We start from the raw sequence: 17155 nt of genomic DNA, 5'->3' as shown, positions 1-17155 counted from the left end.
CCGAGTGCCCCCGCCGGCCTATAGTATCATTGATGTGCATATATGTGTATGTTAGGTGGGTATAGGGTTTGTTGGGGTATTATATATATATAAAATCAAAAAATAAATAGATGATACCGTTCTGTGGCTAACGAAATGCTTTTATTTGTGCGAGCTTTCGAGATACACTGATCTCTTCCGGCGATGTTACAATGAATGAAGCAAAAGGTATACTTAAAAACAGTGTCTCTTGGAATGTTATCTGTGCTGTTCCTTCCCCCGGTGTGGATGTGTTTTATGGCTAGAGGTGTCAAAAGGTTACTGAAAGCAAGTGAAGAAAGAGTGTGTATGTGTATCAGTGTGAATAAAAATGAATGGAGAGCCCACAGTATATACAGTGCTTTACACAAGGTGTGTGTGGAGTGGGAGTGGATATAAATGGTGTGGGTGGGTGTGGAAATGTGAGAGTTTGTAGCACAACTTAAAGTGTGTGTGGATACTTAGTGGTCCCTATTGGTGTATAGGGATGGAAAAACAAGGAGTATTAGTATGTGTGAGAGACAGCTGTGTGTGCATACATATAGCACAGTATGTACAGACATGGCCTTTAGCGCTCATGGGACGAGAGTTCACTACTGTCAGTAATGACTCATAAAATTTCGATCTCTGTTTAGGCCACTGCTAAGTGTCCCGAACAGTTGCATAAATTTGTATTCATGCAACCGTCTCTCTTTCGGGGTTTTAAGATTGCCTTTGAGTATGGCAACGATCTGAGGGTCATGAGATTAATATGATGGCATTCCCCCTTACAAAAAATGCTACGGTATTGCTATATACCCGGTGTCTCTAAACAGAGAAAGCAGATTAGGAAATCGCAGACAGAAAAATTACAATAAACCAGTTGTGACCTAGTAATCCACTTGCACTGGCTAGTTTGTTCTTACACTTTCATCTTAAAATGTTGCATGTATGCTCTTATAAAACAAGATGACCAATGGCATTATCCAGGCATTATTTGTGCTGTGTAAAGTAATCACTCATATGTGTTCAACTTCAGCTCTACCTCTCCTGCTTTTGGGGGACAATACAATTTCTTAAGAACAAATGAAGTGCCTGGGTTGTGTGGGTAAGGAGAGGATGATATTTTTTATCAGCTGATTGATGTATTTAGATACATGCTTTCAAGTCCATTCAGTTCTATTTTCAGTTAAGGCAGCAGAATATACAAAGACATGCTTTTAGGAAAACACAAATGCTAGCTTTTAGGACCACTCAGACTTATTTTTTCAGACGTGCCTGAAGAAAGGACCTGAGGGTCCTGAGAGCTTGCATCTAAGGATAGAAGCATACATACACGGTTCCTGCATGGTTGTGCACCCGTGGCAGTGTATACCTTAGTATCGTGAGTGCTCCTATCCAACAATATTATAGCTTGCTTCTGAGAACATCAGTTAATCAATGAAGGTTTACACAGCCAATTGTTGGTTTTCTATTGACAAATTGGAATTCCTACTGTCTGAAAATGGTGCTCGCCCTTTACTTAGAAAAACAATGTTATTAGCTAAATACCGTATTGGCCTGAATATAGTGGTATGTTTTTGTCCTAAAAATGTCCTTCTGAAAACTCTACTCGTATTATATGCACAGCCTAACACCTTTTATTTTTCATGTAGAACACCTTCAAAACTTTAGGGTCGTATTATGTACGAGGCCGTATTATATGCGGGCCTCGTATATACGGTACATCGCGTTTTAAGTCCCAGGTACAGTATGTATTATTAGCTTATTTTATTGTGAGTGGCATGTATTTTATTCACGTCAGTAGGTAATAGGAAACAGGGTTCCCAAGTTCAATGCTCAGCTGTGGGGAATCAGTATCAACATAATTGTAATAATGTCCTGAATGATAAATCACAGTAAAAGAGAACCTTTTGAAATCCACTCTCTTGAAAAATACTTGATCCAATGTCACAATTATACACTCCTAAGATGTGGGGGACCTGTGTTAAAAGGTGTGGGTCAGCTGTAAATGCCTGACCCCCTAATGTCACAGTAATGAACGTCCCCCTGGAGAAAGACACAATTGAAAATGAATACCCAATCCGTAATATTCTGAGTAGGGTACTCACAGTTGAGAGCTGGTAGGTCCGTTGGCGTGCATCACGTATGGTATAGAGCAGGAAGGATTCCACCAGGGAAAAACGGAGCACAGCAAGAAGTAAAGGGGGCTAGACACCAGTGTATAGAGGGTTAAAAATCCTTTAATCCATTGTAGACATCATGGTATGGGATAAGTAAAATCTCTAACGCGTTTCGGGCCGTCGCCCTTTGTCAAAGAGACATTTGGGAATATGGTTTGACTCCCATTTAACATTCGGGATGCACATTGATACCCTGACATCCAAAACCTATGCCAAACTAGGTGTACTTAACAGGAACAAATCCTCCCTAAGTCTTCTGGTCAGAAAGTGTATTGCACAGCAGATGCTAATGCCAATTATCGACTATGGGGGCATACTATATAGTACAGCACCCCAAACTCACCTTAGCAAACTTGACACCCTCTACAATTCAATATGCCGCTTTGTTCTACAATGCAACTACAACACACACCACTGCAAAATGCTCAAAGAACTAGATTGGTCTTGCCTTCAAATACTTTCTGGGCAAACTACCCATCTATCTGAACAAGTTCCACACCCCAACCACATGCAGCACTTATCATCTGAGATCTGACTCCAAAAGACTGTTCATGGTCCCAACGTTCAGCAAAGTATCCGGCCGCTCCTCCTTCTTTTACCGTGTCCCCCAAAACTGGAACAATCTACTGGATACTCTCACAGCCTTCACCAATCTAAGTTCTTTCAAAACCAAAGCTGTCTCACATTTTAACCTGTCTGTAACTGCTACATATGTCTATAATATATATTATCTCGAACTCTGCATGCTATGTCATGTATATAATGTATACCCTGTACACTTATGTAACTATATTTGTAACCATGTATTATTTGTCATCTTAATTCTGTGCCCAGGACATACTTGAAATTGAGAGGTAACTCTCAATGTATTACTTCCTGATAAAACATTTTTATAAATAAATAAATAATAAGATTGTATGATAAAACAGTATAAATATCTTAAGACAATCTGGAAAGGAGGTCCCTGTTATAAATATTTATGGTTCAGATGTTATAGATACTTGCAAAATGTTGAAATATAGTAATTTGTAAGGTTTTAAAGAAATCTCAAATTATATATTGTATTGTATGTATTGTATGTCTTTATTTGTATAGCGCCATTAATGTACATAGTGCTTCACAGTAGTAATACATGTGGTAATCATATAAATAACAAATAATAAATAGATATAAATAACAGAACATGGGAATAAGTGCTTCAGACAAACGTAACATTTAGGAAGAGGAGTCCCTGCTCTGAGGAGCTTACAGTCTAATTGGTATGTAGGAGAAACGTACAGAAACAGTAGGAGGGCATTTTGGTAAGTGCTTCTGCAGGGGGCCAAGCTTTATGTATCGTGTCTAGTAATATCTACGGTGCTACTCATATGCTTCTTTAAGCAAGTGTGTCTGAAGGTGGGTCTTAAAGGTGGACATATGGCAATAAACTCATGGCCGTTCTACTCCTAAATGTTTTTTGATCTGTCCCCTTTGGAGAACGAGTAGAAGAGCCCTGATCAAGAAGGAGCATCATTGTATTGAATGATTGCATATGGTTGAAATCACGCACAAATGCCATATAAATCTCCATCATGAAAAAGATGGCGTAACATACATGAACATAATACATACAGTATGTATTATAATGCAAGACACGTACTGTATGTAGCTTTTACCTGAGATATAACAATTTTTTAAATATTATATTCATATTTATATAGACAGTTTTATTTTAAGAGATAATGTAAAATACTGTCAAATAGGTAATAGGATAATAGTATTTTTTTATTATATTATTATATGTTTATTGTTGGTATTAATTGCATTAGCTGGCTAGTGTTTTTATTTAGTGAATTGTGTTTTTTAGGAGTTTTGTAATGTTTTATTATTGTGTGTTTTGAGCATTAAGGCATTTTGATTAGAGTACTCATTGAGTTCTATAGAGGCTTATCATGCCCATATTATTATATGGGTATGATGTACAACTATACTGCTCAATGTGTACAGGGTGGGTATAGTGTGTCCGGGGTGGGTGGTTAGGCCTTCTGGGTGGGTAGTGGGGTAGGGTGGTTTAACCCCTTAATTACTATAGTGTTATTAACCGCTATGGTGATTAAGGGGTTAGGGGCCATTAGAATGTATATATTATGTATGTATGCTTTCTGGCAACGGAGGACAGGGACCTGCAGAATCCGGATGAGGACGCCCTTCATATTGCTATGGTAAGTAGAACTGTCTTTATTTAGTGTATTTATGCTGGTTAATGTTGTGTTTAATAATGGCCCCTGAGGGAACCACCCGAGGCCCCCCAGACCCCTGTGGAAACCATTCGAGGACCCCCAGACACCCGCAGGATCACCAGTGGACCCCATTGGGGCCCACAGTGACCTGCAGGTACCACCTAGAGACCCACGGCGCCTAGCGGGGACCACACGCAGGCATCCAGACACCATGGGCACCCCCTGGGGTACACTGTTGGGCCTGAAGACACCCGTCAGGCCCACCGGGGACCTCCGTCGGTCTGAGGTATGAATCCTGTACGTTAAAAACTAAATCATGGTTTTACATTATGGGAGGGGGGGGGGCACAGGGTGGTGTATTGATGCTTAGTAAATGTTTTTTAATATACATTTTCTTCCTAGTGTAGATGAGCAAGGAGTATCCGGAGTAGAACCGTGTTGGTTTTATGTCCGGGGACCCCCTGCTTCCCGAGATACATGCCTCTTTATGAAGTGCCGGTATCTCCTATGCATCGGATTCCTGCGTCATGTGACTGGGACATTTAAATGCATAGGAGATACCAGCACCCCCTAACAGGGGGTCCCCGGACCTCAAACCAATGTGGTTCTGCTCCGGAGACCACATGCACATCTACACTAGGAAGAAAATGTATATTAAAAATCATAAATTTTGGGCGATATTTTCGCTGGGAGAGGCGGCTCTCTCTGAACAGCTCTCTCTACAGCAGAAATGAATCACCGGGTAAGGCCTTTTCAGAGAGGCGATCCTATCGCCGCCGGCAACTTGCCCGTTTTGGGAATTTTGCTATGACAGGTAATCAACGCTTTCTGAATACCGTGATAGCAACGCTCCAAAAAACGGCAATATAAATGGCCCAGTGATATTTTTTTTGAACCTTTACTGCATATGCCCCATAAAGTGTGATTTAGTTGGCTATTGGCAATATCCACTTGGGGGGGTTGGTAGGGAGGGGGGGGGGCACCAGGCGCCATCAGCATGATAAAAGGGGAGTATCTGGGGGTATAAATTGCCAGATCTACTCACAGTGGCTGTTGTGTCTGTACAATTGCAGACACTCCTAATTGCTGGTATATATCTCAGCATACACTCGTAATGGATGGTAATCACTGCAGGAAACACAGATCCCAATGCCTCTCTCTCTAGCTAGTGGGATCCACATCTGTGGCCCACATCTTTGTTAAAAACTGTATAGCTGTATTCTGGCAGACAGTGAACAGACACCTATGCATCTTTTGCACATCCGACGTCACTGTTACCATCCATCCCCTTAGGTTTTAATCATTTTTCTATGTTTACGGTATATTAAATAAACAATTTATTATTTTGATTAAGTAGAGTAGAGTGCATCGTTTAGGGATCTTTTCTCTGTCTGTTGTATACATGCCATCAGCATGATCCCAGAATCAAGAGAGGTAGGAGAGGCAACCACTGCATGAACTGAATATATACATACCAGTACAGTAGTATGAAAAAGAAAATACACCCCATACTTAGCTTTTCACACATGCCTTCTTCATTTTGGCTTTATTTTTGTTAAATAAATCATGACACGGTGTAATATGTCATGTGTTGTTGTTCATCTACCTAATTTACCTAATTTTAAGACCTGCTAAGGAACAGATGATTGTTATTATGTCCTGATATGTAAAACCATAGAATTCAAAGAGGGTGTAGTTTCTTTTTCACACCACTGTACATGTGAGTCAGGGGAGTGATGGTGGGGTGAGTGGTAGTGGTGTGGTGGTGGGGTGTCTGGTGGTGGTGGGGTGACTAGTGGTGCTGGGGTGACTGGTGATGGTGTGGTGACTGGTAATGGTAGGGTGTCTGGTGGTGGTATTGGCGAGGGTGGGAGGCAGTCTGTCCTATTGGAATATGTGGAGCCCAGACAGCAGCAGCCGAGCTAAGTGGTTACAGCTGGGCATTAAAAGCATATAGAAAATAAACAAAATATACGATGAGGAGATTAAAGTCTTTGTTACTGGCATTTTGGAGCATTATGACCGGCTGTATGGGCACCTGCTGATGGAGCGGCCGCTATTCAAACATTTAACGCGGTGTGTAGATCGGAATACCCATGCGATGTCGTGCAATTTATTTGAATCGTGCTAACTTAAACACGTGGCTTGTTATCGTTTTATCTGGATCAGAAAAGGGCATTTTAGCGTTGTCTGCAATACCGTCGAGAAACTCAAGTGGGCAATCATGAGTTGTTATCATAAAAAGCCAATAGCAATTCAATGTCTCTATTATACGCAGAGCAGCGTGTGTACTATATCTGTATTATACACAGAGCAGTGTGAAACGCATAGGTGTGTCACAGTATCACATTTCTGCACATTAAACATTATGATACCTTTTGAAAATATTTATTTGAACTGATAATCCATCATACAGCACTCTTGCCCCCGCACACACTCAAGGCTCAAGGATTTCAACTTCTTATCTACACCTCTCCCACACCATTCATTTGTAATGGTTGGCTTTCTGGCTTGAATCTTCCTGAGCGTGGCCTTATAGTACATTCCTGCGCATGCGTATATGACTTTCCAGTAGAAGTTCAAGTCTGAAAAAAAGTTTTTTTTGTTTTGTTACAGTATTTATTTTCCTTTTCTCGACATGGGCTTGCATAGCAATTATGGATATACTGTACTGTAGCAATACAATTCAATACAATTTATTAAATGCATTAATTTCTGCCACCTGGCGGATACGCAAAGAATAGCAACCAAATTGTAATTCATTAATTTCTGCCATATGGCGGATATGCGAAGAATTGCTTCCAAAGAAGCAATAAACCTTTAAATTAAACAGATCAACCGCGTGTGGCTGCCCGGTGCCGGATTGCGTGAACGCGGCATGAATAGTGGTCAAAACGCGGAAATACCGAATGGAATACAGCGGTCAACACGAAAACTGATTCGAGATCCGTTCGAATAATGCCGCTCCATCAGTAGTAGGTAATAAAAACATTTGGAATGACTGTGCAAATTATTACTGCTTCGGTCATGCCTTGTAAGTGGCTGGAGGCTTAAAGCTGCAGTTCAGTCAATATCCTGCATGTGTGTTTTTTTTAATAAATCAGTTCTGTAGTAAGAAAAAATACTTTTAGCATTTTCTGTTTTTAAAAAAACAACTTTGAAAGACCAATTTTCTTGTATTCTATTTTAACAGCCATTTGCTAAGGCACTGCCCCTTCATGTCCTGTCACAAGCCCTGGCACACCCCTTTGTCAGCCCTGCCCTCCCACTAGCACTTGTCAGTGCAGGAGTGCTCATGAATATTCATGAGCTTCCACTGACAGACAAGCAGAATATAAACAGATCCCTTCACTAATTATGTCACCAAATTTCGACCTATCAATACATGGAGAATTAATTGACTGACAGCTATACAGTTCTTTAGGTAATTAGAGATTGCACACATAAAACTATTGAAGTAAAAAAAAAAAAAAAGACTGAACTGCAGCTTTAAGACGCTTTGGCCAAAGGGTTAAACTAAATGACCCTTTTTAACAAGAGATATATAGGTATTGCACTGTTTATTTTTGTCACAATGGAAGTAGCTTTGGACATTTTTTGTTCTTTGTTGTATACATTTAGCCACGCCCACTAGCACTCCTTTTGACACTTATATGCATATATTTATTATGTGGTAATAATTGGGGTTTCTCAGAGCTTGTTGGGAATCTGTGAATATTGTTAATTGTGTGCAGCTGGTCTCAGTTGCTTATGGGAGGGTAGTGGCTCCTCCCCCCCAATGTTTAAGCTTGCCCCACCCCACTTTCCAAGTTGCAGGTCAGTTTCATTTTGCCAGGTTATGATAGATCCAATGTGATCATTGTTCCTGTAATTATACAGGTAAATAAGAATTTTAACCCGGGTTAGTGTTAGGACCTGCTTCGGTCATGCCTTGTAAGTGGCAGCAGGCTTAAGACGCTTTGGCCATACTGTTAAACTAAATGACCCTTTTTACAAGAGATATAAAGGTATTTCACTTGTATTTTTGTCACAATGGAAGCAGCTTTGGGCATTTTTTGTTCTTTGTTGTATACATGTGTATATATATATATATAACTTGTGAGCACATTCACAGGTCTGAAGCCCTGCTTTTCGCCATTGTCACCTAGCATACAGCGCTTCCACTGCAGCAAGGGATTATGGGAAATTACATGCAAATTAGCACACAGTGCCACCTTTTGTCTTAAAGTCATTATTACATGGCACCTTTAAACCAATGCTCACTGTTTTAAACACGGCTTTTAAACATAGCTTGGGATGAGATGCAAAGCCAGGGATTCCACTCACAGACAGACTGTTTCAACCTTGTGGGTCTCATCGATGTGAGGTTGGTTGTATTGGCTTTGCAATTTAAGACTTTGGGTATGTCTTCACCACACATTATTTAGTATTATGGTGGGTGAAAAAGTGACTAAAAACCCTCCACCGTATTGCATATTGCATATAGCATATACAAATATTACTTGTAAGCACATTCACATGTCTTAGAAAGGTCTGCAACCCTGCTTTTCGCCATTATCACCTAGCATACAGTGCTTGCACTGCAACAAGGGATTCTGGGAAATGGCATGCAAATGAGCACACGTATATAATCATAACATAAACAAGTCATATCTTTACATTCATAACCTAAAAGGTGACACAATAAGGTCCAAAAAGGAAACGGTTATATTTATACTTATATTTATATATATTTATTACTACTTTTCAAGACCACTCGATCACAAATACAAAGCAATATGTGTCAGCTCCATAGACTCCATGCTTAAAACATATGTTTACAAAACTGCATTTATTTTTCTAAGTCCCGTCTTGCCGCTTATCAGCAGCTTCTTGCCAACTTTTCCGGGCGGGACAACTTTGAGAGAAAATCTCAATTCTAGAGCGGCGATAAACATCGATAAGCTAATCGGGGCTTCTAGAATAGCACGAGTTTGAAAAGCTGGCGAAAAATAGCTTATCGCCGCATGTTTGGCGAATTCTTTTTTTCTGCAAAAAAAATGACGAAAATTTCTTTTATCGGGGCTTAATTAATCGCTGTAGGCTTTTTTGGCGATAAGGTGGCGATAAGTTGCTTATCACTATTTAGTGCATAGGCCCCTATGTGTCTCTGTGTAACCTTTTACCATTTGCAGTAAGATCAAACAAGTCTGCCAGTTATCATAAAACTTTATAAATAACAATTTGTGTCAATTGTGCGAAAGAATCTTACATTTGACGCTATTACAAGCTGCAAACAATGCAGTGGGTAATGGGCTACCTTTTCTTTTATTGATACATATTTTTAGACATTTACTTGACTATACTCCTAGCCATGTGAAATTACCAAATGGTTAGAGCACACTTTTGCCAAAAATAAAATAAACTGTTGGTTAACCTACAGTATTTCCATAACATATCGGTATAAATTCATTTCTAACATGTTTAATATATATATTTAATATTGACATAGTTCCAAAGTTCTGCCATTTTACAGCAAGATAATAACCTATTGATAATACTAATAAAGGAGGCATGGTGAATTGAAATACTGTATAACCAATCACAAATAGAAGATGAATGACCAGGTATAACATAATGCCAATGTTTTGTTACTGTTAACCTTGACATTTACCAACGGTCTCTACAGACTTTAAATGAATACTGGAAGACTTACATTTTGTAACAATTGCATCCAATGCCTATTCCTTTCATTACACCAGCTGCACTGGAAATGTATGTGGGGAGTCGGGACAAATACAACATCCATGCTTTCTTAGTGTCTTTTGATCCAATATGACAAGTGCTATTGTGTAATGTCACTTTTAGTGACCAAGAAGCAGTACATTTGTCTCCAGGCTGCTAACCACTGTGCTGGATGCAGCATTATTCTCCCGTTCAATTAACTGCTAGGGAGACACAGAACTATGTGCCAGACAGAGAAAAAGAAAACATCTTTATTTGTTAGCTAATCAAAGTCCAATAGCTTTTGAAAGAGACTTAAAATGATCATTAATTAGGAAGGCTAACTATATCTGGGTCTCCTAGAAATACTATACAAGGCGTATAATACTGCCACAGAAGAACACAATGTTCCTTAAGACTGGCAATACCTCAAAGCAAGAATAATATATTTCAGCATGCATCTGCTCTACAACTCCCCATAGCATTTCATTGTGAGACTACAACACAGCAACTGAGCATAAGAGATCGAAAATAATGTGAACATAAGTTGCGCTTGCTTTGCTTGGTTTTATCTGGAAACTATTGCTTCAAATTATGTAAGAATGTATTTTATTTTTCAAATCCATTCTTGAGTCAGTTACTATAATACTACATTTTAAAGTCAGCCAGAGTGCATAATGTATGATGTGTTGGCACAGTCTTTTTAAAGGCAGTCGTTACAACATCAATTAATGATAAACAACATAATTAAAACATAATTTTTGTATTCAGTTTATTTATATACTTATACTTTGAGTGTGAAATACTGTATTTTGTGTATGGCATTGTAAATCTTCCCTAATTAAAAACCGAACAAGGCCAATTCAACCACTTATACTTCTGAAGTAGTTAATATGCCACTTAACTGGGTAACGACAATACTCATTCTTGCAGATTTACAAAAAGAACTCTGGAACAATATAAATATGAATTAATGGTTCAGGCAAAATGCACAGGAAATGTTTCATAACTTGCATTAAAACTAATTAACCTTTACTACATATTTTATAATTTGACAATGGTGTTGTAGTAACCTTAATAATCAGATAATGTTTGCATTGTGTTTATGTCAAATTATGGCTATTGCTTCACTTCATCTCTGCACTCTCACTTCACAGCTCTGTTTTTCTTTTTCAATATTCCTTAACAATTTCTTTAACTCTCCCTAATAGCTCATACCACTTCCCCCAAAAGTTTCACAATTTCACATATCATCTTCCCTACTGCAATGTTACTCTCTATGCAGCCATGAACTCCACCTCCTCCTCACCTGCCTAGCCATCTAACCAAAAATCTCCTGACAATCACACCCACACCCAGTTCCCACTACTTTCCTTACAGTTCAGGACCTCGCTAACCACTCTAACGATAAAGTCGATGCTATTTAATCTGACATAGCACTTTGTCCTGTCCCATCTAGACAAACGGCTCCCAACATACTCCAAAGGCATTACACAGCTCTTAAAAAACAGTTACTGAGGAGGAAGTCTCTCGTCTTCTCTCCTCGTGCCCCTCTACAACCTGAACCCTTGATCCTATCCTCTCAATCCCCTTGCGAATGAGCCCCGATCGGCATAATTGCAGTTTAGTGAATAACCCCCATAGAGTTCCAATTCCTATGAGTATGCACACACAACACCTAGCACATAGAATTCTTATTTAGGGCTTCTTTAATTAATATATTTTAAGTATACAACAAGGAATATTATACAGTGTTGACACCCATCTAGAAGGCGGTAGAAACAATTATCGAAATACAATGAGTTTTAGTCATTAAATGGTGGTTTATTTGGTCCCAAATGTAGATCCTTAACATTGCTTCCAAATGTCTGTAACAACTAAGATTATCATTCCAAATTCAACAAGAAAAAACACTAGATATTTATATATCAATTACGATTAGTGTTCAGAATAAGGTTTATTAGAAATCTGTGTCTTTCTTCACAGATTGTTTGTCTTGTGTTTCAATTCCTTTAACGTAAATAAATAAATAAATATTGAGAACTTGTTATTTTAGAGCAGGATGAAAAGAATCCTAAAAGCTATTGGAATAAAAATAAAAGGGTGAATGGTACAAAAAGTACAATAGAGATGTCAATATGAAGTATCTCCTTCTGTTCTCCAAGCAGTTTCCAAGCAACTTTTAATAGAAGGTCAGCAGCAAGCAAGATAAAGAGAGGAGAAAACAAGACCTCAGTTCATATAGAAATTGACTCTGAATGCTGCATGTTACAGAATAGGACAGATTGCCAGGTTCAGTGGTAATTTATTTTTCTCTTTGGAAAATAAAAAACACAAAGATAAATTCTGCTTTAAAGAGACTTTGAATAGGTCTTAATTCTGTATTAAGTATATCTCAATAAAACAGAGGAAACCATTTATTGTAGAAGCTGGAGATTTGTTGGTTTTCTTAGTCACCAAAGACATCAATACATAGACATATTCACATACTACAAGCTTAATCAAAATGTGGGCCACTTTAAAATGCATAACATTTTCATAAATGCCAAACTGCAAAGAGTGTACTCTACAAAATACATCCTTACAAAGGTTTATAAACAAACTTTTATCCTTCTCTTTAAAGATTTCGCTCTTCACTCATTTTTTAGGTAAAGTAAGAAGTTTTGACTTTATTTATAGATCCACACATAGATTTACTTTGTGTAAAGGGATAGAATTACATTGTGCATTTGTATGTATAAGAGGCAGGTGTGTGTGCTTTCATAATACGCAGTATTCGTAGACATGGGCCTTATCACTCATGGGAAGAGAGTTCTCTTGTGTAGTGGCTCATGAAGCTGCGGTCTTGGTTAAGGCCACCACTGAGTGTCCCAAATAGTTTAATACATTTGTATTCATGCAACCATCTCTCTTTCGGTGTTCTGAGATTACCTTTGAGTATGGCCAGAGTCAGAGAAATGTTCGCCGACAGGACTGTCTCTTGTTCCACGTGTGATGCTGTGGCGATGCAGATTCATTACTGATATTCAATCTCAGAACACCGAAAGAGAGACAGACTTTAGGCGGGGGCACGGCTCACTTAACTGGCTTCAGTCGGCTTCAGTCCCCGCTTCCCCACATGCGTCTCCATGGCAACGCGGCGTCAAAAGACGCCCATTGCCATGGAGACAAAGCATCAAACGACTCCACATGTCACATGACATCAGATGCCCCTGCGGCGTCATTTGAAGCCGCATTAGAGGTAAGGCGGGGGGCGTCACACAGGGGGAGAGAAGGCAGGGGGGCCACATCTCAGGAAGTTTGCGCACCCCTGAGTTAGGATACATTTAATGGTATTCATGATTCCATTGGGTTAATTCTATGTCCATTTTCTATTTAGATTCTTCATGAAGAATGAATTTATGATGTAAAAGTTTTCACATTCTGCAAATTCTACAATTATGAATAAGCTATGAAGATTGTAGTTGAAAGCACAGAAAAAAATGGAGAACTCGCTAACAAAAAACAGGAGGAGAAAATATCTGATGAAACAAAGCAATTAATGAGCAGATAACCAGAAATGAAGCAATCCCAAGACTCAAGAATTAATTTCTTGAATTAATAGCTGCAAGGGAGCAGTATGATGACAACGTGATTGGTGAAGAAACTGGCGCTAATTCGGTGCTAGTGATCACTTATAATACAGTGAATATATATAACACACATATAGTGATCTAAAAGAAAATTGTGACTAAAAATAGTGCAGTAGTGAAAATATAATATAGGTTGTAACCCCCTGCTCAAACCCTCTGGAAGGGACTGTCTTGACTGGTCCCAGATGATCAAACGATTTTTTCTCAACCCAGGGGGAGCATATAGGAGAAAACACAACAGAAAGGAACACACTAAGTGCAGACAATATTGTTCAGGTGTGGGATATTGTGATGCTTGGCCTCTATGTGCTACCTACTCACAGGATGTCAGTAGGATAAGTACAGTGGCGTGATATGTAGAGTCTGGTGGGTCCCTCTGGACATACACAGGAAGCAGCTGGGACTGGGATGTCAGTAGCATGTGTACATGGAAAGATAAAGACAGACCTCCATGGTGCAGATCAATGGTAAACAGATAAACGTTATGTAGTGATAAAAAATGTGCACTCACAATGTTTAAAATCAATATAAGCGTTTTGTCACTATATAAGTGATGGGAAGGTAAGGGTGGTTGCCACAGCTCACCGCACCGCCGATATACCGGACAGTTCTTATCCGCAGGCTCCCTGTGCTCCTCTCTACACCATGACAGTGTGGGGATCTCCTGCTGCGGTCTCTCCGGCGCGTCGCGTCACTTCCGGTGGGCACGATCAGCTCTGTCGCGTCACTTCCGGTTCGGCGGCTGATTGACAGTTCGCGGGCACCAATCCGCTCACCTCCTGGGCGGGTCCACTCTACGCGTTTCGCCAATGAAATGGCTGGCTTCGTCAGGAAGGTATATAAGGTAACACTAGAAGGGGGGGGTCCATACTCCTGACGAAGCCAGCCATTTCATTGGCGAAACGCGTAGAGTGGACCCGCCCAGGAGGTGAGAGGATTGGTGCCCGCGAACTGTCAATCAGCCGCCGAACTGGAAGTGACGCGACGGAGCTGATCGTGCCCACCGGAAGTGACGCGACGCGCCGGAGAGACCGCAGCAGGAGATCCCCACACTGTCATGGTGTAGAGAGGAGCACAGGGAGCCTGTGGATAAGAACTGTCCGGGATATCGGCGGTGCGGTGAGCTGTGGCAACCACCCTTACCTTCCCATCACTTATATAGTGACAAAACGCTTATATTGATTTTAAACATTGTGAGTGCACATTTTTTATCACTACATAAAGTTTATCTGTTTACCATTGATCTGCACCATGGAGGTCTGTCTTTATCTTTCCATGTACACCTGCTACTGACATCCCAGTCCCAGCTGCTTCCTGTGTATGTCCAGAGGGACCCACCAGACTCTACATATCACGCCACTGTACTTATCCTACTGACATCCTGTGAGTAGGTAGCACATAGAGGCCAAGCATCACAATATCCCACACCTGAACAATATTGTCTGCACTTAGTGTGTTCCTTTCTGTTGTGTTTTCTCCTATATGCTCCCCCTGGGTTGAGAAAATATAGGGAGCAGTATGATATCATAGGCATTTCTGAAACATGGTGGGATGAAACTCATGACTGGACAGTTAATTTAGAGGGTTATTCCCTTTTTCGGAAGGATCGAACAAATAGAAGGGGAGGTGGAGTATGTTTATATGTTAAACCGGATCTAAAACCTATTTTAAGGGATGATGTTTATGAAGGGAATGATGAAAATGTAGAGACTTTGTGGATAGTAATTAGCAGTGGAGGTAAAAGTATTAAGAAAATGTTTGTGGGAATATGCTATAAACCACCAAATATCTGTGAGATTGAGGAAGCTAAAACACTTTTGCAAATGGAAAAGGCATCAAAACTGGGTCATGTTTGCATAATGGGGGATTTTAATTATCCAGACATAGACTGGGGCAATGAGATTAGCGTTACAACAAAAGGAAACCGTTTTTTGGGGGTGCTTAAAGACAATTATATGACCCAAATTATTGAGGAACCAACCAGGAGAGGGGCAATACTGGATTTGGTCATATCAAACAATGTAGAAGTAATAACAAATATTCAAGTCCTGGAACATTTGGGTAACAGTGATCATAACATGTTCTCATTTGAAATAAATTATCAAAAAATAGATTTCTTGGGTTCAACAAAGACCTTCAACTTTGGAAAGGCAGATTTTAATAAACTGAGGTCTAATCTAGTAGTAATACAATGGGATGATGTTTTTGCAGGGAAAAATGTAGAAGATAAATGGGCAGTCTTTAAAACATTGTTAGAAAAGCACACTTATCAGTGTATACCCTTGGGTAATAAGTATAATAGAAATAAGTCAAAACCAATGTGGCTAAATAAACAGGTAGGGGAGGAAATGGACAAGAAGAGGAAGGCGTTTAGATTCTTTAAGTCAGAAGGGACGGAGACATCGTATCAGAATTATAAGGAATGTAACAAAAATGGCAAAAGGGCAATCAAATTAGCAAAAATGGATAATGAAAAAAGGATTGCAATAGAAAGTAAGATAAAATCTAAAAAGTTATTTAAGTACCTTAATAACAAACAAATGAGAAAAGAAAATATAGGACCCTTTCAGTGTGAGATGGGTAGGCAGATTATTGGAGATAAGGAAAAAGCTGAAGTATTAAACACATTCTTTGCCTCTGTGTTTACCAGGGAAGAATCAAGTAGTGCCGCAGGAGGAAGCCACAACCTCCATATTAATAAACAATTGGTTAACTGAGGAAGAAGTTCATAAGCGACTTGAAAAAATTAAAGTAAATAAGGCACCTGGCCCCGATAGCATACATCACAGAGTTCTCAAAGAGTTAAGCTCAGTAATAGCCAAACCATTATATTTAATATTCAAGGACTCCATTTCCACAGGCTCAGTACCACAAGATTGGCGTAAAGCAGATTTGGTGCCTATATTTAAAAAGGGAGCTAGATCACAACTGGGAAATTACAGACCTGTAAGCCTGACTTCAATAGTAGGGAAACTACTTGAAGGTTTAATACGGGATAATATTCAGGAATACTTAATGGAAAACAAAATTATTAGTAATAGTCAGCATGGATTTATGAAGGATAGATCTTGCCAAACTAACCTTATTTGTTTCTTTGAGGAGATAAGTAGGAATTTAGACCAGGGTAATGCAGTTGATGTGGTCTACTTAGATTTTGCAAAGGCTTTTGATATGGTTTCACACAAGAGGTTGGTGTACAAAATAAAGAAAATTGGACTCAGTAATAATATATGCACCTGGATTGAAAACTGGTTAAAGGACAGACAACAGAGGGTTGTCATAAATGGAACTTTTTCAGGTTGGGCTAAAGTCGTGAGTGGAGTACCTCAGGGATCGGTACTGGGACCCTTGCTTTTTAACTTGTTTATTAATGACCTTGAGGTTGGGATTGAGAGCAAAGTCTCCATCTTTGCTGATGATA

The sequence above is a fragment of the Ascaphus truei genome, chromosome 4, assembly GCF_040206685.1.
Source record: "Ascaphus truei isolate aAscTru1 chromosome 4, aAscTru1.hap1, whole genome shotgun sequence".
Taxonomy (NCBI): Eukaryota; Metazoa; Chordata; class Amphibia; order Anura; family Ascaphidae; genus Ascaphus; species Ascaphus truei.
This window is presented reverse-complemented; position numbering follows the sequence as displayed.